Consider the following 26,578-nt stretch of genomic DNA (forward strand, 5'->3'; position numbering starts at 1 on the left):
TTTGACTCAAGTGAGAAACCTCAGGAAAGGTCATGCACTTGTGTTCAGTTTAGTCCGGGTGCACAGTTGTTGTGCATTGCAGGACTGGAGTGAAGTGCTGTCTGTTGTTCTCTCTAGGACATTATAATTAAGTAATTAATGGCTCAATGTTCTAAATCTCCCATAAATAAATTAGGAATGATACAGGTCAGCCACCTCTCCAGGACAGGACTCCACAGTCTATTTACAACTTAAGGGCAAAGAGCACTTTTTGAAGACAGCAATGTCAGCATTCTGGTAAGAGAAAACAGATGGCTTGAGAGAGGAGTCAAAGGAGCCATCTTTTTCAAACTGGAGAGACTGAACAAAGAAGGGAGGGGGGGCTCCATCTCAAGCTTTCATCCCCTTATAACCTTGTGCTGAGATCTGTCTCAATACTGATGGACATGCACCAATACCTACAGACCATCTGCATCCAATAATAACACACCCAGAGAGACCAACAGTTCATAACGCCCAGCAATTCCTGTCTGAGTCTCAGCTCTGGTGAGGTTATAGACCTTAAGTTTCCCAACAATCCCAAACAGCCTTACGGCGTGCATATCAAACGCCGAGCCAGGTTAGCTTCCTGAATTCCTTCTTATGTTTCTCGACGATGCACACATTACCATCATAACCTCACACCTCAAATGTGGCCCAACAATACACCTGTTAGTATTACAAAACCCATTCAACCCAGACCAATTCTCAGCCCTAACCTTAGCACTCATTTTTACTTTTAACCTATTTTTTAGAAATTCAGCAACTTGAATTTTCCTGCTAGTCTATAAATACTTAACATCACAATGCGTGCTAATTGTCTTGAGCTAGAAGAAGTTGTGTAGACCCCTCAGGACACTCACATTTAAATCATAAACTTCTTGGTGGATTAAAGACGTGAAATTTCAGTTTCTCTAAAAAAACCCTGTTCGTTAATTGCTCATACAGTATAAAATCTTTTTTTCAACATGGATACTAAATACTAGTTCACACTATTCTTCACTATTCGTCTATATCATAAGTCTCAAGGTAAAATAGTGAGGCTTGGTGATAAATGTCTGGCACATACAATGTCCTTCTCAAACAAGAAAAAAGAAAGAGGAGAATCATGTATAATGATCTAGATATTGACCATATATATGAGGATGATTTTTGACAAAATGTTAATGATCTAATATAAACATGTTCCATTTTTATTCCTTTCATTTAATTGATTTTGATTAATAAACGTAGCCTTGGAAAACAAGTGGAAAAAAATGGTGAAAAGGGAAAAAGCAATCAAGTGTGACAGAGATGGATAGTAGGGGGGAGAGTGAGAATGGTTTATAAAGGGAAGGCAGTTGAGGAATACAGTGGGGAGAGTGAATGCTATCAGTTTGTGAAATATACCCATGCCACCATCAAAGGAAACCATCACTGCTCTTAGGTGACAAGTTGAGATGGAAGACCAAAACGTTTACTCTGCATGGGATCCTCTGTGATTGTGTGTGTGTGTGTGTGTGTGTGTGTGGACATTTTTTTGAGCAAGAATTCCTGTTCGATAGATCACAGGCAAAGGAGTGATGGCTTTGGCTGAAATCATTGTAAACCACCTGCTAGTTGCCCTGGCACTTTTTTCCAAAAGTCAAAGTCCCATGAGTTCAGAGAAAGTTATTTTCATTTTTCTTTTCATTCACTAATCCATTTATTTATTTTAGTGATTAAAGAAATATGCTATTGTTTTTATATTTAAAATGATTTTAAATGTTTTTTTTCTTTTTCAAGCCCAGTTTTTATATTTTATTTCACAAGCACTTTAAAATATATCCTATTAAGAGTCAAATGATGATGGAAATAGTGATATGACATTTAAATAAAAAAAATAATGCAGCCTCAGGGCGCCACCGGCCGGTGTCTCTCTGAGCCAGCCTACAGGGGCACGGGCTAGTGTCTCCCTGAGAGAGTCCCAAGATAAATGCAGAGGGTTGCATCAGGAAGGGCATCCCGCATAAAACTTTTGCCAAAACCAAACATGCAAAATCAAACAGTATAACCAGATCATACTGAATCGGTCAAGGCCCAGGTTAACAACGACTGCCAATGGTATCGATGACCTACAGGGAACCAATGGAAACTGGGCTACTGTAGGTCAAAGAAGGAGAGAAGGAAGGTGTTCAGAAGCAGAGAGAGAAGAGGAAAGGCAAGACTCTGGGACTGAGAGTTGGGTCTTTGAGTATTGGTACTATGACAAGAAAAGGTTTAGAGTTGGTCCACATTATGCAGAGAAGGAAAGTGGATATACTGTGTGTCGAGGAGACCAGGTGGAACGTTAGTAAAGATAGAAGCTTAGGAGCAGAGTTTAAGTTGTACTGTTATGGAGCTGACAATAAGAGAAATGGAGTAGGAGTTATCTGGATGGAGGAGTTTGTTAGGAATGCTCCGTAGATGAAAAGAATGTAAGATAGACCTACGAGTCTGAAACTGGAAATTGAAGGTGAGGAAATCTGGAGTGGCAGAGAAGTATGTTAGACTGGTGCAGGATATGTATGCTAGCTGTGAGACAGTGGTGCAGTGTGCTGTAGGGGTAACAGAGAAGTTCAAGGTGGAGGTGGGACTCCATCAGGGATCAGCTCTGAGCCTCTTCTTATTTGCAGTGGTGATGGACAGGATGACTGATGAGATTAGACAGGAATCTCCATGGACCATGATGTTTGGAGATGACATTGTGATCTGTAGTGAGAGCAGAGAACAGGTTGAGGAAAATCTAGAGAGGTGGAAGTATGCGGGGTCGCAGAGGTCGAAGAGATGATGATGTTGAGGCACTCTTTGGGAGTGACCTGGACGGATAGGATCAGGAATGAGTCTATCAGAGAAGCACATGCTAGATGTTTTGGAGAGAAGGTCAGAGAAGCCAGACTGAGATAGATGGTTAGGGTCATGTACAAAGGAGGGATAGTGAATATATTGGTATATATATATTTAGAGTTATTTTTTTGTTGAGTGACTAGTTCTGCTCTGAAGGGGAAATTGCCTATAATTATTCTTACATTTTAGAACAATCATTTAGTCTGACCATTAATAGCCCGACATCAGGCTATAAATGACACTGAGATTTAAATCTTGTGATCCTGTGAGATGCAGCTTATGTAGATACATCTTTGAAATGGTTTGGCTTCCTGCTCCAGGTGGAATTTTTACAAGAAAATCTGTCGCACAATGGGGCAGTAACTGAGGCAGTCACATATTTTTCTTCTCCAGTCCACTTTGGTACAAATGGCAAGGCAGGCATTGTCATTTCACAACACCGCTCGGTTTCTCGTCCACTCCCAGTGCTCAAACAGAATGCTCAGAGAGTATCAAACTGCTCATATATTTACTGAATTGACCATTTTGCAATGCTGTCTTACCCAGTGATGATAATTAGACATCTTTACAATAGACACAAAATGTCCCTGAGAGAGCTATATGATCAACAGACCGCTCACCTGATTAAATAGGTTTGGATAATTACATTTCCAAAAGGTGTCTACACCTCTTTGTTTTATACTAAATTTGGTATTTTCAGCAGAGGCAATAGACTCAGAAAGACAGGTCATGGTGGCACAACGGTTCCTGGTTCAATTCCAAAACTAGGCCTTTCTATGTGGAGTTTGCATGCTCTCCCTGTATCTGCATGGGTTTCTTTGGATTTCCTGCTTTCATCCCACAGAACAAAAACATGCAGGGGGTTAATTGGAGACCCTAAATTGCCCTGATGTTTGAGAGAGTGAATGGTTCTGTGATTGACTGGCCAGCAGTCCAGGGTGAATCCCGCCTCTCGCCAAATGACAGCTAGTATCGTCTCCTTCAGAGTGCAGGATAAGTAGTAAGGATAATGAAAGGAATTGCACATGACGCGTTAAACGTCTCTCTCTTCACTTGTGATACTAACATGGAAAACACAAACGTTTCCTTTCAGACTGATACCTGTATGAAAGTACTTAGCAACACTTTTTTAGCAGGTGTTTCATGTAAAAATAAAAATGAAAATATATAATAGTTTTGAGTGCTGAAATCCCCAAGATGGCAAGATTTTTTTTTTTTTTTTTAATCAAAGACAGTTATAACATTCAGTTATAGCATTACAAAAATAATGATTGAAAATGTTTTCTGACCGTGTCTTGAATTATTCATGGTCACCAACCACTATTACAGGGTCGTCTTGTAAAGCGGAATCAAACGTAGCAGAATGCAAGACCTTGTGTTTTTGGGACTTACTGCCAAACCTTGTAGACTGCCCTGTGCATTTTTCACATCCTATTATTTCATGAAAGCAATATTGTGCCCAAATATTGCTTAGAGGTAAGAGTGATGGCTGCGCCTAACAGTGAATGGATTTGAGTATGTGAGATTGTCAAGCCAGGAAAGAAAATGTAATTCATTGATTGAGTAGGGAAATACATTGGTAGATTAGTTAATTACACAATAAAGTTTGACAGTGCAAAGCTGTCTACATGTTCATGCTAATAGTGGAATTATGACTAAGAATAATCATATTCAAATATCAAATGTCATCAAGTAAATGTTTGTATATTTGGATTAGGTTTACAAAACTATAATTAAATAGTAAAAACCAACATAAATGTAAATAAAAAAAGAACTAAACAACCAATTATTGGCAAATATAGGTTATCTAATTTGCACCAACATTTATAGAGACAATTTTTGTGGCCATTTTTTCATTGGAAACCTATTACTTTACATCACCACAATGTAAAGCACTGAAACGGCTTTTGGCCAAGACATAACATTTGTGTTTGGCCAAAGAATACAGGTTCTGTGGAGACAGCAATCAAAGTGTGGAAATCAAGGAGAGACAAAGGAAGTGTAGAGGGCATGGAGGGCATTAAGCAGGGAGGAGAGGGGCTAGTGCAAGCAGGAGAAGGAAATGAGCAGAAGGGGTGGAGAGGAGGGAAGGGCAAGTCAAGTAAGCACTTTCCTGTCCATTTTTCATCAAGCCGTCTAAATTAGGTCAGGCTCGTCCCTCTTTGTATGTGCGTGAGCATCTGTTCCCACATTCCCAACACGTTTCTCCTCTCCCGGCAACAAGCTGCACAAGTGGCGTCCCTCCGAATTCCCCTTCTCAGCATTCTGCCTTTCCACAGCCTCTGATTTATTAGTTCTGGGCACTGTCCATCACACGATGATGCAGGGAAGCATCATGTTTTCTCAGCGTATTTGTGTGTACTTTACCACCCTGTTCCTTCCCCTTGCTCTCCCTCTCCTCTCTTGTCTTGTCGAAAGGGATTTTTTTTTTATTTCCTGTTTCGTGCAGTGACCCAGTGACTCCTTGGTTGACTTCTCCTCTCTAAAGCTTGTCATATGTAGTCCCAGAGTGCCTGCCATTTTTACCCAGTACATGAACTGAGTAGAGGCTGACAAGGAGATTATTTCAGTTTGGATACAACCTGTGAGGGCCAACAAGAAGCTTCCATATTTTAAAGCTTGAGGAGAATTTTGAATTAGAAGAGAGTGAGAGCTGTCGTCATTAGATTAGATCAGATTAGATTAGATTGAACTTTATTGTCATTACACAGTGAGTACAGAGCAATGAAATACAGTTTAGCATCTAACCAGAAGTGCCAAAAAGCTGCAGGTACAGATAGAATAAATACATTAACAGTCTGGCATGGTGAGTTATGTCAGTGCCAGTGATTACTCCATACATAGTATGCAGATGGATATATACGTCAAATGTGGTAAGAACTATAGGCGGAAACTATGGACATAATTTACAAGAGAAAATGTTCCGATGATAAATTATGATATACAAAAATAAATTGTGCATAGTTGAATAAATATAAATAGTAGCTAGCAGTAGCTACAGTTGGAGTGTCAGCTGTATGTTGGACGGAGTGACGTGTGTGTGAGGGGGTGTGGTATCACAGAGTGAGGTAGTGTGTGTGTGGGGGGGCAAGAATCCAATAAGGACCCAATTCTGGGGAAGAAGCGGTTCCTCAGCCTGTGGGTCCTCATATGGAGACTGTGATGCACTGGGCAGTCTTCACCACCCACTGCAGTGCCCTGTGCTCGGTGAGAGAGCAGTTTCTGTACCAAACTGAAACAGTTTGTTAGAATGCTCTCAATTGTGCAGCGGTAAAAACTCATCAGTACAGTCAAAGACAGGTGGTTTCTTCTTCAGTATCTTCAGGAAGAACAGGTGCTGGTGTGCTTTCTTGACAAGGCAGGAGGTGTTGGTATTGCAGGGCAGGCCCTCCGAGATGTGGATCCACCGAAACTTGAACTTGGAGACACGCTTGACAAGCATCCCATTGATGTGGATGGGGTTATATGTGTCTCTCTTCTCCTTGCTGAAGTCCACAATGAACTCCTTGGTTTTGTTGGTGTTCAGGAGCAAGTTATTTTCAGTGCTCCAAGTGGCCAGGTGCTGTTCCTGTTCCTGTTCTCTGTATGCTGTCTCGTCATGATACCGTGGTATCATCCTCAAACTTAAAGATGGCGTTGGATCCATGAACAGGTCCGGAGTTGTGAGTGAAGAGTGAAACCAGGAATTGGCTCAGCACACAGCCTTGTGACATGCCAGTGTTGAGTGTGATGGTGGTGGAGCAGGTGTGGCCAGACCTAAGATACTGTGGTCTGTTGGTCAGAAAGTCCACAATCTAGTTGCAGAGAGAGGTGTTGATGCCCAGGTCACCAAGTTCAATGATTAACTTGGAGGGGACTGTGTTGTTATTGACTGTATTGAAAGCCGAACTCAAGTCAGTGAACAGCAATCAAGCATAGGTGTTGTGAGTGTCCGGGTGTGTGAGCACAGAGTGCATTGCTGTGGAGGCTGCATCATCTATACTCTTGTTGCTGCGGTTGGCAAACCTACTGGTCCAGTCTGGGTGGGAGGGAGTCTTTCAGGTGTGCCGGGACCAGCGGCCCACAGCATTTCATAATGATGGGTGTGAGTGCTACCGGGCAGTGGTCGTTGACACACGTCAGGTTGGACTGCTTCAGCACTGGCAGGAACGCTGTGGCTTGTTGAGACAATTTCCTGGGTAAGGGACAGGTTGAAGATGTCCATAAAAATTCCAGCCAGCTGCTCAGCACATGCTGAGCACAGATTCAGGGATGCTGTCGGAACCATCAGCCTTGTGTGAGTTGATCCGGCTCAGCGCGGTTTAGAAGACAGGGAACTAGAGTGTGAGGGGTTGTTGGTCTGCTGGTGGCGTAGTCTTGGTTGCAGTGTCTTTGTCCCCATTGTTCCTCTCAAAGAGAGCATCATTATCACTGTGATCTATGTGGAATCTAAATTTGTAAAGACGCCATACCAAAATTGTTGCCAAATTAACCACATGGTTGTTTTTAAAGACTGGAATTTATTACATATTCAAAACAGGTAACATCTTTAAGATGTTCTCTGGATCCGTAAACAGTTACACTTCAACATGCTTCTCCTAGAATTTACTATACAACACATCAGTTAGCTTTGTGAAGTATAACATGTACATACAGACATTATTAAATGTATTTTATTTGAAAAACAAGAGATTAAAGATAAAAATCATGGCCTGAAATTTGTTGCAAGCCTGCAAGGCTATTTTCTACATAGGGACCATCCGTCCTTTGAGAACAATGTAATTATCTAAATGAGCGAGGAACACCTTAGCTGGCAGGTTACTCTCAATTGCCAACATACGCTCCCGCTGACACTTGGGTAATAAGATAAGCAGGTAAAGCGTGCTTTGACTAAGTGCTAACAACAGGCACTCTTAGTGATGACTAAATGCCACTCCAGGCTTTGGGAAAGGGATGGATTGGCAGTGACTACACAGAGCATCTGCCAAAGTGAACTGCATGCAGCCAGTGAAAGTTCTTAGTATAATACAAATGCACTTTGGAGAAGAAAGTGATTATACTTTTTTCCATGTGAGATAGACTGTGTTTTAGCGGGGATGCAATCAATCAAAAGCGATCCCGAACTATTCTTAATTGTACTTATGTGATACCAAAGTGTTGCTGTGAATTAACCAATTTATGTGCTTATGAGAGAGACCTATTTCAAGCCAATTGCAATTGTCTCTGATTTTGCTGTGCATCATGCAATGACAGCCAAATATTTTTGGGGGTCTTTCTGTTGATTAATTCCCACCCCCTCTATTATTATTATTATTGTTATTATTATTATTCATAGTAGTAGTGGTAGTTGTAGTAGTAATAGTAGTAGTAGTATTTAATTCCTGTATATTTTTTAAATTTATTTTTAAGGGTATCAGAAAAAAAAAAATATGGTTCAACAATCATTTGGGCATACATGCAGACACACAGAAAAGCTATTAAAACGTGAATTCATGAATTAACTAAGCTCACCCCTTTTATTAATTGCCTTCCATGGAGGAAGCAAAGCACAGCTGGACCAAATTTGTCCATAGTTCCTCTGCTAGTTCGTTTTGGAAAGATACTTTTTGGTACGTAGATATATTACTACACCACAACTTCATAATATGCAATACTGTCAGTGTCTAAACAAATGCAGAATGTACAGGTAAATTAATATAAAATAAAACTGACTGGCAGATGTTCTCATTAAAATCAACATCATAATTTTGATAAAAGCATTTTTTCCTGGTGACATTCCTTTTTCTCCCTACATTCTATGAAATGTTATTTCTTACAAATGAAACAGAATTGTTTGATAAAGCAATGAACAAGCAAAGATGTTTGCATCTTTGTGATGGCACAAAGTCACAAACAAGTTGAAAAATATCACTGTTATGTAGCATGATCATTGACTGAAATGAATTCTCCTCTAATTTTTAACTATGCCTGATCTCCCAAAATTATTTTTGGCTCATCTGAACTATCTTTTTCATTCAACAGTTTCCATTAACATTGAGTATCAGTTTGTGAGTATTGATTGGAATTTAAATACTTTTAAATTTTGTTTGTATATTAGATTAGCATAATGATCAACTTCCCTGCCGCTGCAGTATAAACAAACCAAAACAAACAAATACGTTACGACATACTCAAACCTCTCAGACGTCGCAGTTCCTAACCTGGATATGACATGAAGCTATTATTTGTTGTTGAATTTAGATGATTTCAGAAGTTTTCTTGATATATTTCCTGTGAATTCAAACTATTTTGTAGCCATGCTTTGATGATGTGCTATTTATTATTTACTTTTAGTTGCCACATTTAATCCATTGCTTTCAAATTTTCCATATTTTTTGGTAAATTTGTTAATTTTTGAATACCTTTCTTTTCTTTGGTTTATTTATCTATGTATTCAATTATTTATTTAAATTATTCGCAAACAACTTATTTGTATCTAAAATTTGCATATTATATTGTTTATGTCCTTTATCCACAAATACTTCCAGTGCATCAGTTGTGATATTTTTAATTTCATGAGAGGGTTTAAAGTGGAAATGTCAACATGCGCAAATAAACAAAGGTGAATGCAATTTCGTCACTGCTGTTTTGAAGCACAGATGTGGGAAGAGGAGTGGGTTATTCATGTCAGAACTGCTGTGGGGAACTGTGAGTGTGTTCTTTGGAAATGACGTGGCAGGAGTATTTCTCATTCATCCTTTTATTTTGATAACTCTGAACAAAGGACAATGGTTTAACCGGAGGTGGACTGTCAGGGCCTGCAAAGCCTTTTCTGCTAGTCTAAAAAATATCTGAATTAGACTGATTAATTATATTTCTTCATGAATACTTAAAAACTACCAAAATTATCTTGTCTCTCAGACTTTAATATTAAAGCATTTAACCAATCACAGCAATTATTCAATCCATTTCAGCCATTATTTGTTGCTGGGCAGTGTCAAACGCAAATAATCTGCCTGAAGGTCAGCAGGATCAGATTCACAAGCACTCTAAGAAAACCATCTGTTGATGAAACTGTTGCTCTAACCAATCAGATTCTGAGTTGTCACACCAAGGCCTTCTAGAAGTGCACAGTGACGTCAGCGTGTCACATGGCCTTTGATTGCATAGTCAGAGATTTGTCAACCCATGATGACTGAAGGAAGAGAACAAGTTGATGTGGTTGCAGATTTTTTGTCAAATCAATTTTCAAGATGGACTTTAAGAATAGCTGGGCATTGTTAAGAAACGTCATGCAATTTTGAAGCTAGCAGGCCTGTCAGAAATGAAAAGGATTTGTCCATCTCTTTCAGTCTGTTAACTATGAACGTTGCCCCTGGCTCACCGGCTCAGAGGAACACTGCAAATTGTATTGCTGGGAGTGCTTGTTATTTGCCACTGTTTGACATGGTGTTTAGAGCCACACAGGGTTTGACTTGCCAAGCCAAGGCAGCAACGAGATATCAGAGCTGCAGTGCAGCCAGTGACTGTCCTGGATTATGTAATGGGCACAGGTGTCAAGGAGCGGTTTATCAGATTAGAAGAAGTTACCAGTGGAAAACGAGAGAATGACATTGCAGGTTTTATAATCCAATTTTTGGTGGAAAAAGAATGTCTGGATAAAGTTTTGGCACTGTGTTTTGATGGTGCAGCAGTAATGTCTTCTGGATTAAATGGAATGCAAGATAAAGCTAAGGAGAGAGCAGCTGTGACACATTTGTGTGTTTGGGGCTGACCATCCCCTTGTCTACTGCTTCTATCGAGTGAACATTTTCAGCCCTGAAGCAAATTAAAACTTATGCCAGAAATATGACAGGGCAGGGTCAACTTTCAGCATTAGCTTTGATGGTGATAGAAAAGGAGTTCTAGATGGAGCTGAGGTGCACAGATAATCTATACAACAAAGTAATTGAACTCTTTTGAGGAAAGAAAGGAGGATGGATTTTGTGTTTAAATAGTCAATTTTTGGTGAGTAAAATGCTTCTATTTTCCTAAATAATATTTCAATTTTATGAGGGTAGTATTGTTGTTTGTTTCTGTGTGTCACAATTATCGCTGCAGTAGAAGGAGACTTGTGCACTCCAGGTTTGTTTCTTCAGCAACAGCATTTATTGAGGCTACATGAGTAATCTCTGTGATGGCTCTTCAAACTCCATTTCTGCATAAGATTCTTTTCGTCAGCATAAAACAGTTTGGATAACAGGGGTGGGTTGATAAATGGAGCACTAGTGAAGGCTTAAGTGTGAAATGCATGGCCTGGCACTGGGTTGAACTACATTCAACCTGGTGTTAACATCACTCCCTTGACCTCTGGTTTGTCCAATCACATGTTAGACTACCTTCTGCAGGGGGCCCAAACTAGCAAACGTACAGGTAGATGAGAGATCCTGTCGGCATCTCTGCCTGTTGCACCTCCTCCGGTGCCTATGGGTCAGCCGCAAAGAGACCCACTGCAGGACCATCAGAAAGGAACCACCGTTCATCAGCATTTCACCCCTTTAAGCCTGGAATGTGTCCTGGTAGAGGGACAATTAAAAGGACTTCCCCCTGTCACTCCCTGCAGCTGATTGGTGTTACCTCTTGCAGCTGTTGTTGGGGTTAGCTGTTCTTCCCCTAGCACCTGACCTTCTACTTCAGCCAAAAGCTGCTTTTCGCTCCCTCCTCTGCCAGCTCTTGGCCACTTTCGTCGATCTGCCACTGGTCACTCCTGAGTCCTTCAAAAGGTGCATGGTTGACAGCCCTACAATGCCTCCACATCCCAGGTCAATGAGGTAGACGGTGGTCATCTGGAACCTAGGTCTGCCTGCCTCCCTGTGTTTGTGGATCTATAACTTCCTCACCAACCGGCTTCAGATGGTGAGGCTGGGGAACTCCACATCTTCCTCTCGGATCCTGAACACTGGCACGCTGTAGGACTGTGTACTCAGCTTGGTTCTCTTCACCCTCTTCAAACATGCTTGTCTTGCCATCCACCTCACAAACAACACCATTATCAGGTTTGCAGATGAGACCACCGTGGTGGGTCTCATACCAGACAATGATGAGACTATCTACAGAGAAAAGATCCAGCACCCAACTCAGTGCTACTCAGACAACAACCTCATCCTAAATACAATCAAGACCAGGGAGATAGTTGTTGATTACCAGAGGTCCAGGAGAACGGCACTCCCTCCTCTATATTAATTGGGGAGCGCATTGACAGCTTCAAGTTCCTGGGCACCTACATCTCACCTGACCTGGGACGTTAACACCTCACACCTGGTAAATAAAGCCCAGCAACGAATCTTCTCTCTCAGGAAGCAGAAGCAAGCTGGACTCTCCTCTCAGCTACTCATCAACTGCTACAGATCAGACCAAGAAGCACTACAATGTGGTATGGCAGCTGCACGGCACAAGACTGAAAGGAGTTTGTCTGATTGGTGAGAACAGTATAGGGCATTTTGGGCCGTCTTCTTCCAGATCTGGGGTGTATCTATGATGGCTGAATGCAGATGAAGGCTAAGAACATTGAAATGGATCCCACCCATCAGGGCAACAGCCTGTTTGTGCTGGTCCCATCTGGAAAGTTGTACAGGACAATCAATACCACACATCTCAGCTGATAAACAGCTTCTTCCTAAGAGCTGTAAAAGCAATATATCCCCTCTGTCCTCTGCTCTGCCTTTGTCCTATTGATATTCCTTGTCACCAGAGTCATTTTACAATCCATCATCCAATGCTGTCTGGTTATACTCTCACCTACAACTACTTTGGAGTCACTAATCTGTTTCAGGTTACCTCATCTATACAAGATGTAGTCTACCTGCGTGTTCCTACCTCTGCTCCTATAAGTTACCCTATGCTCGTGTCTTTTCTGGAAAAATGTGTTCACGACAGCCATTTCCATCATTTTTGCAAAGTCTACCACCATCTGTCTCTCTATGTTCCTATCCTGTATACCAAATTTGCCCATCAGTTTTCATCCCCTATGTTGCTTGCACCACTATGCCAATTGAAGTCTGCAGTAGTTACCACTCTCTCTTCTCTAGTGGCTATGCCACCTGCGGGGCATGGCCACTAACAAGAAGTATGAGAAGGCAGATAACTATGTTAGAGTAGTTCAGGACATTTATGGTAGCTGCGAGACAGAGGTCTGGCGTACTGTAGGGGTAACAGAGAAGTTCAAGGTGGAAGTCGGACTCCATTAGGGATCAGCTCTGAGCACCTTCTTGTTTGCAGTGGTGATGGACAGGCTGACAGATGAGGTTAGACAAGAATCTCTTTGGATCATGATGTTTGCAAATGACATTGTGCTCTGTAGTGAGAGCAAAGAGCAGGTTGGGGAGAATCTAGAGAGGTGGAGGTATGCGCTGGAAAGGAGAGCAATGAAGGTTAGTCGTAACAAGACATAGTATATGTGTGTGAATTGAGGAACCCGGGTGGAACAGTGAGGCTACAAGAAGTGGAGATCAAGAAGTTGGATGATTTCAGGTACTTGGTGTCCAGAGCAGTCCAGAGCAACGGAGAGTGTGGAAAAGCTGAAGAGATGGGTTCAAGCAGGATGGTGTGGGTGGAGAAAAATGTCAGGAGTACTATGTGATAAAAGACTATCAGCCAGAATGAAAGGTAAGGTGTACAAGACAGTGGTGAGACCAGCGATGATGTATGGACTAGAAACTGTTACATTGACGAAAAGACAGGAGGCAGAGCCAGAGGTTGCAGAGATGAAGATATTGAGGTTCTCTTTGGGAGTGACCAGGATGGATAAGATCAGGAATGACTCTATCAAAGGGACAGCACATGTTAGATGTTTTGAAGAGAAGGTCAGAGAAGCCAGACTGAGATGGTTTGGTCATGTACAGAGGAGGGATAGTGAATATACTGGTAGACGGATGCTGGAATTGGAGCTGCCAGGCTGAAAGTTTCCAGGAAGACCAAAGAGAAGATTTTTGGACGTAGTGAGAGAGAATATGAAGGTAGTTGGTGTGAGAGTGGAGGATACAGAGAATAGGGTTAGATGGAGAAAGTTGATTCGCTGTGGCAATCCCGGGAGAGGAAAAGCGGAAAAAGAAGAAGATCTTGTTCTTTCTGGCTGGCTCCTTAGTCTCTGCTCATGGCTCTGTTCAATGTAAGGTGGTGAGGACTGAGTCTTGATGCCCATGTGGAAGCCCTGGCTCCACCAGGGGGCTGTCTTCTTCTGTGCCCTTCGTGCCTTCAGCAACTACATTTTAATTCAAGTAAATGCTGTGCAGTGTATGTCAGCCTGTATATGATGGATATTATTAGCAAAAAACATAAGCTAACATTCTTTCTGATCTGGGGGAGTTCACAGATATACATCGTGCCATTACTCTATAGTTACCTATTTAGTTGATATAGCTATTGAAGCTATAAGGATAACAAAGGGATTTTTTTCTGTTGAGTTTTCCCTAAGCTATTTGTACATTATTATACACCCATAACCTGTGTTCCACATAAGTGTGGTCAATGCAATCACAACATCATTTATAGTGGCATATTGACATTCACCCTTGTGTTCTTGTCAATGGTCTCTTTACAGTCCTTGTGTTCTTCCTATGTGGAGGCAACACCCTTCATATGCCCGACATCCAGTTTGCCCGCATCATTCTTCTTCAAAACAACATTTATGCATTCATAAAGGCTGCCATATCAAACACATTGAATGAACCTTATGGAACTGTACCAAATTCAGCAAATCTGCAAAGCGACGATACATTGACATTTTGCATTCTTGCCCGCTAACTGTATCTGTAATTTCGTGATATTAGTGCTTGGCTGTGAGACAGGACTCAGAGGGTCAAAGCTAAGAGGAAAAGAAAGTCCTCAACAGATGGGAGAAAATGACATTGCTAAGTTCATCCTTGTAAATAACAGCTTTTTACATAAAATGAAAATATGAACATGGCTGTGACATATAGTAGCTTGGAGGATCATTTGTTTCACATATCTCAGGCCTGGACGTCATGAGCTAAAGCCTTAAGTCTTATAAATAGAGGTCTCAAACGGACGCAGAGGCCCACCCACACAAAACACCCAATCATACACTTGTTTCATCAACACAGCAGAGGACATGTAACTGAAAGCTTGTTATGGAGACTCAATTTGTCCCTGGCGGGAACGCAAGTGACCATAATCTGTGAATTGAAATATGTACCCAAAACAGGAGCAATTACACCTGCTTGCATACATGTCCACACAAGCACACACACATACACACACACACAAACAGTTTTTAAAACCACACAATCAACCATTCAGAGGCATGTTGAATCAGTTCAAACATCCACTTCCAAGCGATTAGCATCACAAGCAACATCTGAAGCTCTTAGCCAAACTTGGCTTTGGGAATGTTGAGACGGATAGATCAATAAGTCTATGGTCTTTCGCAAATATTCCAGCATTGATTTTTCCTAAAAACTTTTTGGCTGAGGCTCTGAATTTAGTTTTCTCTCTGAAGATTGCACCAGCATGGATAAATAACAATAGCAAAACCATGTATTACAGATTATATTTGACAATTTACAAACTGTTTCAGATCAACTGTTTCACATGGTCCTGACAAACACACACACACACACACACACACACACACACACACACACACACACACACACACACACACACACACACAGAAGTTAACAGCAACTGTTACAGGGTTATACTTATACTCATGATTTTTAGGTATTTATGGCTGTTATGTGTCAAAAATGCAGATATTTCCTAATGGGAATGGAAGACGGTGTTATAAAATAGCTTCACATCTAGTGAGTAAGCTCTTGTTGTCACATTTTGAATGAATCTGATGAGGAATATATGTGCCGCAGCTTGATGTTCGAACATTTAAGCATATAAAAACAGAATAAAAAAATGAACATGAAAGTGACATAGCTTCAGGAGCCAAACCTGGCTGCTAGCCACTGTATTTGAAATTCAAATCATCAATCCAACATGAATGTTTAAATAGTTTGAACCACAATTTACATTTGTAAACACAGGAGGCAAACTTAATGATGACCCAACCTTCCATGTTGGAGCAATCAAATGAGAACATTCTAACTCATGACATGCACTGCACCAGCAAACACACTTCCAAACTTTGCCAACACCTTCTTTTGTATATATATATATATATATAATATATATATATATATATATATATATATATATATATATATATATATATATATATATATTAACGCAGTACATTTGTTAGCCAGTACCTTGATCTGAAAAAGCTTCAATAATCAGAACACCAAAACTAATAGTAATTCATTGATCAAATTAATAGGTAGAATTTAATGCATTTAAAAAAAAGTGTAATTTGTCTTGGTTTTCTCACACTTTTGACCACTTGGTATAGAGTTGAAAAGCTGTCTTTTCAAAAATTGATTTTACTCATTTTGCTTTCTAAAAAGAAAATCAAATTAAGTGAATGACTAAAAATGGGTATAAAAAAGTGTAAAAACATATGTGTTCAGTGATAACTCAATAAAAATAAATCTACTCGGCAAAGATCAAAAGTCCATGTTTAACAAATTGTCTGCACATAGAGCAGAGCTCCACCCTGAGTACCGGTAGTTTAAAAATTCCAGGTGGACTTTTAATACTGCCAGATGGACACTGCTATTTTTTTTTTTCCATTCCCTCCTGATACACAATGTGGAGATAAGCTGGAGGCATATCTGCTTCCTGACAGTTGAGGCCAGAGATGGACATCAAACTCTAGTGTAGCCTCCACATTTGGATGGATTGTGGAAAAAGGAAAGAGTATTTTAAACCCCTAACATTCAATGTAAATGACAAAAGCTAACAAGCTTTACGCACACACTGTGAATCTTTATTATCTTATGCCGGAGCTGCTGGGCTTTTAGGCTTATTACTGCAAGCAAATAGGGACAAAAGCTCTCTGTAATTACTTCAGATCCCCAGTGGGTGATGGCAGCAATCTCAGGGAGCTTAGCAATGGTTTCTCATGAGGCTGCCCCACTACATCTGCTGGGGGTAAACAGCACCGGCTGCACTCTTTTCCCTCTCACTCTATCTCTGTCTATCTATTGTCACATCCTGGCTTTATCTTGGCAGATACGTTTCTTCCCAGGTTTGCAATTTCAGTGGGACTGTAGGTTAAAATAAATATATAGATATATGTAAGGATATTCATATTTAAAGGTCTATATACATATTTAAAAGCATAATAGTCCAACACTTAATGTAAAAGTGGAGCAGTATGATCAAAAATCTCTGATCAAGAAAGTATTATCCTATCTTAAAATACAAGAACAAGTAGATTGGCATGTATTATATCATGTATGTGATTACTTTGTGTATTTTTCTGAAACCCTTCAGAATTATAAAATATTACCTTTATATATTGTAAAGCAGGCCCATGGATGGCATTTCTGGATATAAAATAATCATACATCTAGTGTTTTGTTTGATATTGCACATTAACTTTGCACTTTGTGCCTTCACCTTCTTCACCTTGTTGTTTTTGATATGTGTAATTTTAACTACTACAATGGTATATAATAGTATAATTGAATGCTGATCATTGTCTGTCAAATGTGATGACTTGTGCCCTCATTTGTCCCAGATAGAGCAATGGATGATTCCTATCACTCATAACAAATGCCTTTGAGTTGATTCCTTTTAAAGTGTGTTGACAATGAAACTGCTGAGGGAAGTAATTTGTGAACCAATTGACCTTTGGTCAGTTTTGATATATTCAATCCATGGTTGTTGTGAAAAAAAAAAAAAAAATCAGTTTTAAATATAAACTGAAGACCAACAATAAATACTCCATACTTAAATCCATTAGCTGTCTCCTTCACTGGCAATAGTTACAACATTTTCCAGTATTATACATCTTACAAAATATTTGCATACTCTGACAGACAAAAATATTTTATTCACAATTCTTCATTAATATTTCAGTCTTTGAGTTGAGCTTTACTATGGCAACAAGAGCCTGACTGCTGTGCAAAAATCATATACACTACCTGCATAAGATAGATTACTAGATTGAAAATCCTATGCATCTTCATCCTTTGAATGAGTCACTCAAAGGGGACTATGTTGGGAAAAATACAGTACTAGCAACTGGACTTACAAAATAGGAAGGCATATATGTGGATTCTACAGGGCGTGAACTATAATTCTCCAAAAGAGAACCCTCAACTAACAGTGACCTGCTTTAAGGGTCTGTCATCACCACCTGAGTCAGCATGAAAAGCTTACTGCATCATTTGGGACCCTATCACTCAAATATTTCAAAAGTGCAGCAGGGTTTGTGCATAGGAAACGCCTCATTCGGAGGGGAAGGAAGCGTTTGTAGTTTGACTTCCCTGTTCTTTGTAGTCCAACACCACTTGTGTATCAGAGGAGATCTGACAAACATTAGGCAGGTGAATCGTTTCTGCTGCCTCAGGCAGCCCAATTCCCACAGCTTCAAGTACAGTATGATTGTTCATCCATGATGCAATGTTGATGCTTAAAATTGGTGTTTTTGGAATCCGTGTGCGAGGTCTCCTCTTTTAGATCCAGGAAGAGAAAAGATACATGAAAAAAAGAGATAAATAGATGGGTAAAAACATTTTGAATAATAACCCCTTTTTAGCCCTTTAATTCATACCCTGTTCCTCACCATGATCACAGACTGCATAAATCTGAAATGTCTGTTAAATGGGAGAAGTGTTGACATCCGTTTCTATTGTGTTCTGTCTTCCAGTGCTCTGAAATGCTGCCTTGTGTTAATAACATGTTTTTTTTTCCTCCAGCTTTCTTTTTCCTTTCCACCAGTTGAATATATATAATATATCAGGGACAACCAGACACACCATTGTATGTTGTGAATATGTTTCTTAATAGCAAGCAAAGTTCTACATCTGGGAAAAACAGAGGGTCACTGGTTTGATTCAGCAATCAGGTCATTTTTCTGGATGATGTGTTCAAGTGTGGCAGAGGGCTAAATCATTAATTTACATTGCCTTTAGACTGTGTCTATGCATTTAATTCTCTGGCATTATAGAAAGACCTTTTGAATGATGCACATTCACTCTTTTTTTTTTTTTTTATTGTTTCTTATTCTTCTCTCTTAGAGTGTCCCACGGATGTGATTTTATACAAAATCCCCTAACCGCCTATGCTGTCAGAATTTCTCGTTAACCAGGTAACGTGTGATTTGACCAGGGAGCTTACAGTGACCACTTGCTCTGTGGCTGACCTTTTTTTAATTGACCTCCTTAAGGTACTGTGTTAACCCAGAATCAACTTGAATCCTGAGAGATCCCCCTATCACAATGGCGCACTGTAGCAATAAGGCATCCCAAGCCATATATATACATGCAGTACATATATATATATATAAACTTGCATAGATTGCAAACGGTTTTGAGTGTGAGAATACGTCGGAGATGGTACGTGGGTGGTTTTTGAAGAGGCGTGCCTTGCAAATCCTTCAGTCACGTTGCTGGAGAAAACTGGGATTCCATTTGGGTTGAATGGAAATGCTCTGTTGGTAATGAGCTACTCATGACTCTGAGGCTCGGTGTGCTTGTTAAAACGTCTGCACAATCAATCCCAGCAATCTATTTAAGTTAGTGAATCATAACTTCTATACATCTGTGCACTATATGCCTTGATTGATATAAAGTATTTCTGGACAAGTGGATGTATTGTTGGAAGTTTCTCCTACTCAGGCCCCACTGTGGCTCCATGTATTGAACTATAAACGCACTGCGGGCTGCTGACGGCGCTTAAACCGTTTAGCTGAGTCGATGTTTCACAGCTGTATCCTCCCTACTAGTCAATTTGTCAGCACCTGGACAAATCAGAACTGCACTTGGACCCATAAAAAAAAATATATCAGAGTGCGCTGGTTGGAACCTATTTTATGTGTTATGCCTCCACTGTGAAACACTTTTGATTGTGATTTTATGTCACTATCCATTGTTGTCATTTTCAGGTCCCAACATTCACAACACTGTATTAGGTCTTATATAGTAGACGAGCACTCTGTCTTTCAATTAACTGTAAATGTGCAATGAACATGTTTTGTATTTGCCAAAAATATAATTTCCAAATGTACCTATATTACAACAAATGTGCAAATCAGTTTATGCCACTGCCCGTGGTGATTTTAGTGCAGTACATGTTTTATCATCGATGGCCTCTCTGTGCACTTGATAATAATTAATTCCATCTTTTGAGTGATTGTACTGAATAACTGACAATTGTTGCAAAAGGCCATCAGCTTCCGGTGTTCCATATCAAATTCCTAACTACGCCAAATGTACTTATTTTTGTGTGACTTTCCTATAACATGAAGCAAATGAATCCTTTTATGAAATCTCATTTCACCTGGACCTCAGGAAATGTGATAATGCTGACCGTTCCAATCACTTGTTTTTTCAACGCAGCGAAAGATGTTACTGATGTTACGAAAGAGTATTACTGTACAACTGCATAGCTTTAAGAAGATAAAAGCCGGCATAGAATGGACAAAGGCAAAAATATGCTATTACATAAAAAGCAAATAAGTAAACAAATGAATTAATGAAAAATAAATAAGGAAAAATGTTGCAGTGCCACAAAAAGTCTGCCGGCAAATGGGTGAGACTGACATAGAAAACCACACACAGACAGGTAATGTCTTCACCAGGCTGTCTTTCAAGCAGGAAGACACATTGCCAAAGATCAGGTATTTTTGTTACATGCCATTATCAATTACTTACTACTTTTATTTCCTAAAGTCTCTTTTATGACAATGATTGTATCAAATATAAGTGTGGTGGAATAATTTATCTGCTGCAAAATAGGTCAGTTGAATAGAAAGCATCCTCTTATACATAGCAGAAACGGTGCTGTATATACGGGTTTCTTAGGTCCACTGGCTGCAGTGGATGCTTCTACCTTTTTATGTACAGAGTGAATCACTGCTGCCAGGACAGGTAGCTGTATGAGAAGCTGAGAGACAGATCATGATCACAATATTTTTCACAAATCAAAATGAGCATGCAAGGTCAATATTCTTTTTGAAAATGCTAAAGTGAAAACCATTTTTTTTCCTGTCTTTTTTAATGTTAATTTTACAAATGTTTATGTACTTACTCTGTTCTTTTGGTGAATCTTTGATCAGCTCAAGCTTGCAGTGATAAACAGTTACACTTTTGTCAACATTTGTTAACCAAAAGCTTTGTGTAATTACTTTAGCATCTAAGTATTCAGTTGAGACATTCAGCAAGCAAGCCAGTCAGATCGGAGAAAACAAACAAACAGAAAAACATAATGACAAAGATCTCAAATAACGCTCAAGTTACTGAAAATGGACTGAAAGCAGGGTGCACAGATTAAATAATGTAGAAAAAATGGGGGGTAGGTGACATTATACAGCAGGAACTGAATAAAAGATCTGTTTTTGAAGCCCAAATGTTTTTCTCACATAGTATGTAATTGCTTATCTGCCCTAAGAGGATGTGGTTGACGACATAATAAATGGATCTTGATTTGGAGCAAAGCTGGGTGAGAAATTTGGGGAAAACAAGACTGCTCATGTGACAAATGCAAAAAAAAAAAAAAAAAAAAGAAGTGCTGCTTCAAAAAGAAACACAAGTGTCCAATTCAAGAAATAGCTATCCAGTTATCCTTGTCTTTCCATAGCACATCATTAAACAGCTTTAGAAGTGAAGGTTTAAGGATGCCTGTATGTATTTTAACTCTCCTTTTAAATCATTAGACAGAAGTGCTTTAATTAATTGTTCCCCCATTAGTATGAATTATCCTTTTTTCTAATTCGTTAATCCAGGACTTAAGCATTTTGCTATTCCTTGCCTTTCATAGGCTGTTTTAGCTGTCCTTTTATCTGCTGGTCCTGACTGCGGTGTCTCCTGGCCAGGACCAGCAGACTAAAAGACAGTTCCATCCACCAGGCTGTCAGGAAGTTCAACTCCTTCCTGTTCTGCACAGAGGGTGTCCATTATCTAGTCCAAATAAGCAGTACTATTAAATCTCAACATCTGCTGTTGACTAGTAGACCGGTTGAACTTTACACAACAGTGTTTCAGTGGGGGAATAAATTATTCACACTGAGCTAGAGGGCTCCGTGATGATGATTTTTACAGTAATACAATTCTCACCTCCTTTTGAAGAGGTGAATTCAGTAAGATTATATACAAATATTCATACACACGCGCACACACACACACACACACAGTTCAGACTACCCACCCTTCTTGCTCAAGGGGCTGCTAGAAAGCTCTCATGTCCAGGGACTCCCTTGTTCTACTGACTTCAACGCTCACATGGGTTGCAACAGCGAGACCTGGAATGGCGTGACTGTGATAAACAGTCCCCTCAGTCTGAGCAGTGTTCTATTACTGGACATCTATGTCCATTACGAATACCATGTTCAGACAAAAAGGTGTGTGCATTTGCACCCAGCACCAACATAACTTAAGCTACAGTTCAATGATCAAGGCCGCATGTTCTGGACACTTGGGTTAAGAGAGGGACAGGGCTGTCAACTGATCACCACGTGGTCGTGACCTGATTCCGATGGTGGGGGAAGACGCCGGTCAGACCAGCAGACCCAAAAGCATTGTTAGGTATGATGGGAATATCTAATGCGGGAGACATGAGTTTGAGGGGGGTGTGCCTCCATTGTTGTTGTGATGGACTGGAGCTGTGGCCGTAAGGTGGTATGTGCCTGTCGAAGCAGTAACCCCCCAACCCGTTGGTGGACCCCAGTGGTGAGGGATGTCATCACGATGAAGACGGAGTCCCACCAAGGCTTTCTGGCCTGTGGGGCTCCGTAGGCATCTACTGCAGATACTGGCAGGTCAAGTGACATGCAGCTGCGGGAAAAGTCAAGTGTGGGAGGAGTTTGGTGAGGCCATGGAGACAGCTTTTTGAAGGTACCAAGGAGATTGTCAGCCGGTGGCTCGGACAGCGGAAGCTTTACGCCATCAACACTTAGTACAGTTGAGATGGTGGGGTGCTGACCTGGACCTGACATGTTGTGGATCAGTGGAAGGGATACTTCCAAGGTCTCCTCAATCACTCCAACTGGTGGGCTCCAACTACTGGTCACACTCCTCAGCCTCCATGGAAAAGTCTACTCAGGGGTGATGGAGAGGAGTGTCTGACGGGTCATTGAACCATGGATGCAGGAGAAGCAATGAGGTTTTTGTCCTGCCTTTGGAGCAATGGACAACCTCTACACTCTTGGCAGGGTCCTTGAGGGTGCGTGGGAGTTTTCCCAACCTGTCTACATGTGTTTTGTGGCCCTGGAAAAGGCATTCGACCATGTTCAGTGGGGAATCATGTGTTGGAGCTCCAGGAGTATGGGGTACCGAAGCCTGTAATATGTGCCCGTGTATGATTGGTGCCAGAGCATGGTCTGCATTGCCTGTTGTAAATCGGATTTGTTTCTGGTAAGGATTGAACTATTCTTTTGTCACTGAGTCTTTTCATGACATTTTTGGACAGAATTTTGGGGCACGGCCTGGTAATTGAGGGGATCTGGTATGGTTACCTCAGGATTGAGCCTCTACTTTTGAGTATGATGTGTATCTGTTGGCTTCATCGGACAGCGATCCCCAGCTCACGCTGGAGTGGTGTGCAGCCGAATGTGAAGCGGTTGGGTTGAGGATCACTGCCTCTAAATATGAGACCTCATCTGGAAATAGGAAGAGAGCCAACTCCAGGCTAGGGAGGACATTCTACCACAAGTGAAGAAGTTCAGGTATCTCAGTGTCCTATTTATGAGCGAGAGAAAAATGGAAGAACAAATAGACAGGCGGATCAGTGTGGCATCAGCAGTGATGCTGACTCTATGCTGGTCTGTCCTGGTGAAGAAGGAGCTGAGTCAAAAGGCTGGGTTCTCAATTTACTGGTTGATCTATGTTCCTACCCTTACCTATGGTCACAAGCTGTGGGTCGTGACTGAAAGAACAAGGTCAGGGATCCGAGTGGCTGAAATGAGCGGTCTCCGCAGGGTGTACAGATTCTCCCTTTGAGATAGGGTAAGATGTTTGGCCATCCGGGAGGGGCTCAGAGTAGAGTCGCATGCTCCTCCCCATGGAGATAGTCAGATGAGGTGGCAGAGGCACCTGGTTAGGATGCGTCCTGAATGCCTCCCTGGTGAGATGTTCTGCAAATGTCCAAATGGGTGGAGGCCCCAGGAAAGACCCAGGACATGGTGGAAGGACTATGTCTCTAGGCTGGCCTGGGAATGGCTCAGGATCCCCCAGAAGAGCTGGTCCAAGTGGATGGATATTTGTATATATACAGTATATACACACACACATATCTACATCTTTGCTGATGAATCATATCAATTAAGGTCAAGGAGATACAAACAAATTAACACTTCGTCTAATACTGTATGTATTGCCAAAAATAAAAAAAATCTGTACAAATAAAACCAACTTGTTTATTTATCCATTCATCCAACATGGGAATAAACATCTCCTTTGAATTTACACATCACTATTTAACTGATATTTGTCAAAAACTTAACTTAATAAATCAGTATGAAGAAAAATATTGGAGTCAGTTATTGGGGAATAAAAGTGAGTGATTAAAATGTACTGTCATTGGGATTTGGCAAATGAAATGCTCTATAACAGGAGAGCAGATTGGCCTCAAATGCATTACATCATAAATCACCTAGAGCTATGAGACAGTAATGGCTTTTTTGACTTTTGACCTCCAGTGTTACAGTCAGAAAACATTTTGCATGCTGATATATTTTTCATCTTCCTATAACCACTTTGCTATGCTTTAGGCTGGTACGGTCAGATCTAAACACGGATGCATGTTTGGCTCGCTCTGTCGTTGCTGACAATGACACAAGTCAGCAAGGTGGTATATAGCCCTATCTGTATCCTACAATTTTCGCATAGTTTATATTTCTACTGTATCTTTTACATACTGCTTTTTTATTGTGGTATATAGTTTTACAAGTGACAAGTGATGTAGCAATCATATGATATTATCCAGATGATGTAGTCTATTTGACAAAGAGCAGTGTGTTAGCGAACCAAACTAAAGGAAAGTCTGACAATGTTTCATCATACAGAACTGGTCAGGAAGCTGTGTGAGCGAATAATGGTATGGAAATGTTTAACGCACTTGTGATTGTAAGGTTGTCTTAGCTGACATGCTTTTCCACTGTAATGCGGAAGGTGGGGATTCCAACCAAAAGTGGGACCAGAGTGTTTATTCCAGCTACAAGGGGATCACACTGCTCCATATCCCATGAAAAACCTCCACATGGGTACTGTTAAGAATACTTCGTTGACTATCAAGCATTTCTTGAGTGGAACATTGCAGATTTGTCGTATAAAGTGCAGCACCTCATCCTTCTCAGAGGGGATTCTGCAGAGTTCATTGTGCAACCTTCATTTTGTCCATGTGTGCTTCAGTCAGCTTAATCACCATATGACCTCCAGCTAGCACCAATTTTGCAGCTGAGAGTTACGATATTGGGATGTGAGTCATCCCCGCTAAGGCTATGATTCTGTCCGAGGAACCAATGAATGCCTCCTCTGTGTTTGAAAGGATTCATATCCTAACCTGAAGAAATTAAAGTTTCCTGGGGTCTTGTCCACAAGTGAGAGTAGAATGGAGCGTTAATTAGATCGGTGGAGTAGATTGGTTTCACAACCTGTACCACACGATAGTGAATAATACCGCAGAGTCACCCAGGAAGGGCTAGAATGATTTGTTTGGTACAAGAACACCTGTGATGATGGAGTTTGTGTTCTGAAGCCAAGTACATGAATGGATTAATGAATGTATAATTGATGGTTTGCATGACAAAGGATTGTACTATATAGCATTTATGCCAGAATTAAATATGAAATCAACGTCATACTTAAAATGTTTAGTAGTTTCCTACAAACTTTTTGACTCTAACATTGGAATACAAGCTACTGCTTGAGTAAGGGGAAAAAAAAAAAAAAAAAAAGAATATACCTGTATATATGTATATCTTCATCATCGTCATTATAAAATTGCACATTAAGCTACATCATAGCTGTTTTTCTGCTGCCTGTTTGGTGTTTAGCTAAAGCTATCAAGCTTTGACTGCATTCTCCAAAACTAAGTTCTGTGTCTAGATCTTTCGAATAGCCCCAGAAGACAAGGCCATTCATAAATTCTAGATAAAAAGATATTCTCTTTAGGGTACTTATTTTAATAGAAGACCGACTGAATTAAATCAGCTAAGTAAGAAAATTGGGCAAGCACGATCCTTTGGTGAGGTCAATTCCAACATTTGTAGGACGACATATCATTGAAATGACTGAAGAGAAAGCCTGTGCCCTGATCACAGGGCATTTCATTTTATACATTAACATAATCAGGGGAGTGAAGTTGATGTAGGGGAGTGCATATTACCTTATTAGACAAAATAAACCCTGGTGAGTGATGGTGTGTGAAAAATGAAAACAGCTTGTAACTGGAAAAATTAGCAAACGTCAAATATCCGCAGTGCATTCTTAAGAAATATGCTTAATAAAAAAGGAGTTAGATACATAAAATATCCAAAAGACAATCCCGAGGCATGATCACACTCATCATCACAGAGTTAATTGAACTGTCATAAAATTCAAAAACCCAATATAGAATTTAGATTTTCACCATGAACTGTGTCCTTAATTGCAGTTCCAAGCAAGAGAAAGTGAAGTAAATGGGAAGGTAACGGCAGAGGTTCTCT

Source organism: Fistularia commersonii, chromosome 6, assembly GCF_037954325.1.
Source record: "Fistularia commersonii isolate RoL2024-O1a breed Wild chromosome 6, RoL_Fcom_v1.0, whole genome shotgun sequence".
Lineage (NCBI taxonomy): Eukaryota > Metazoa > Chordata > Actinopteri > Syngnathiformes > Fistulariidae > Fistularia > Fistularia commersonii.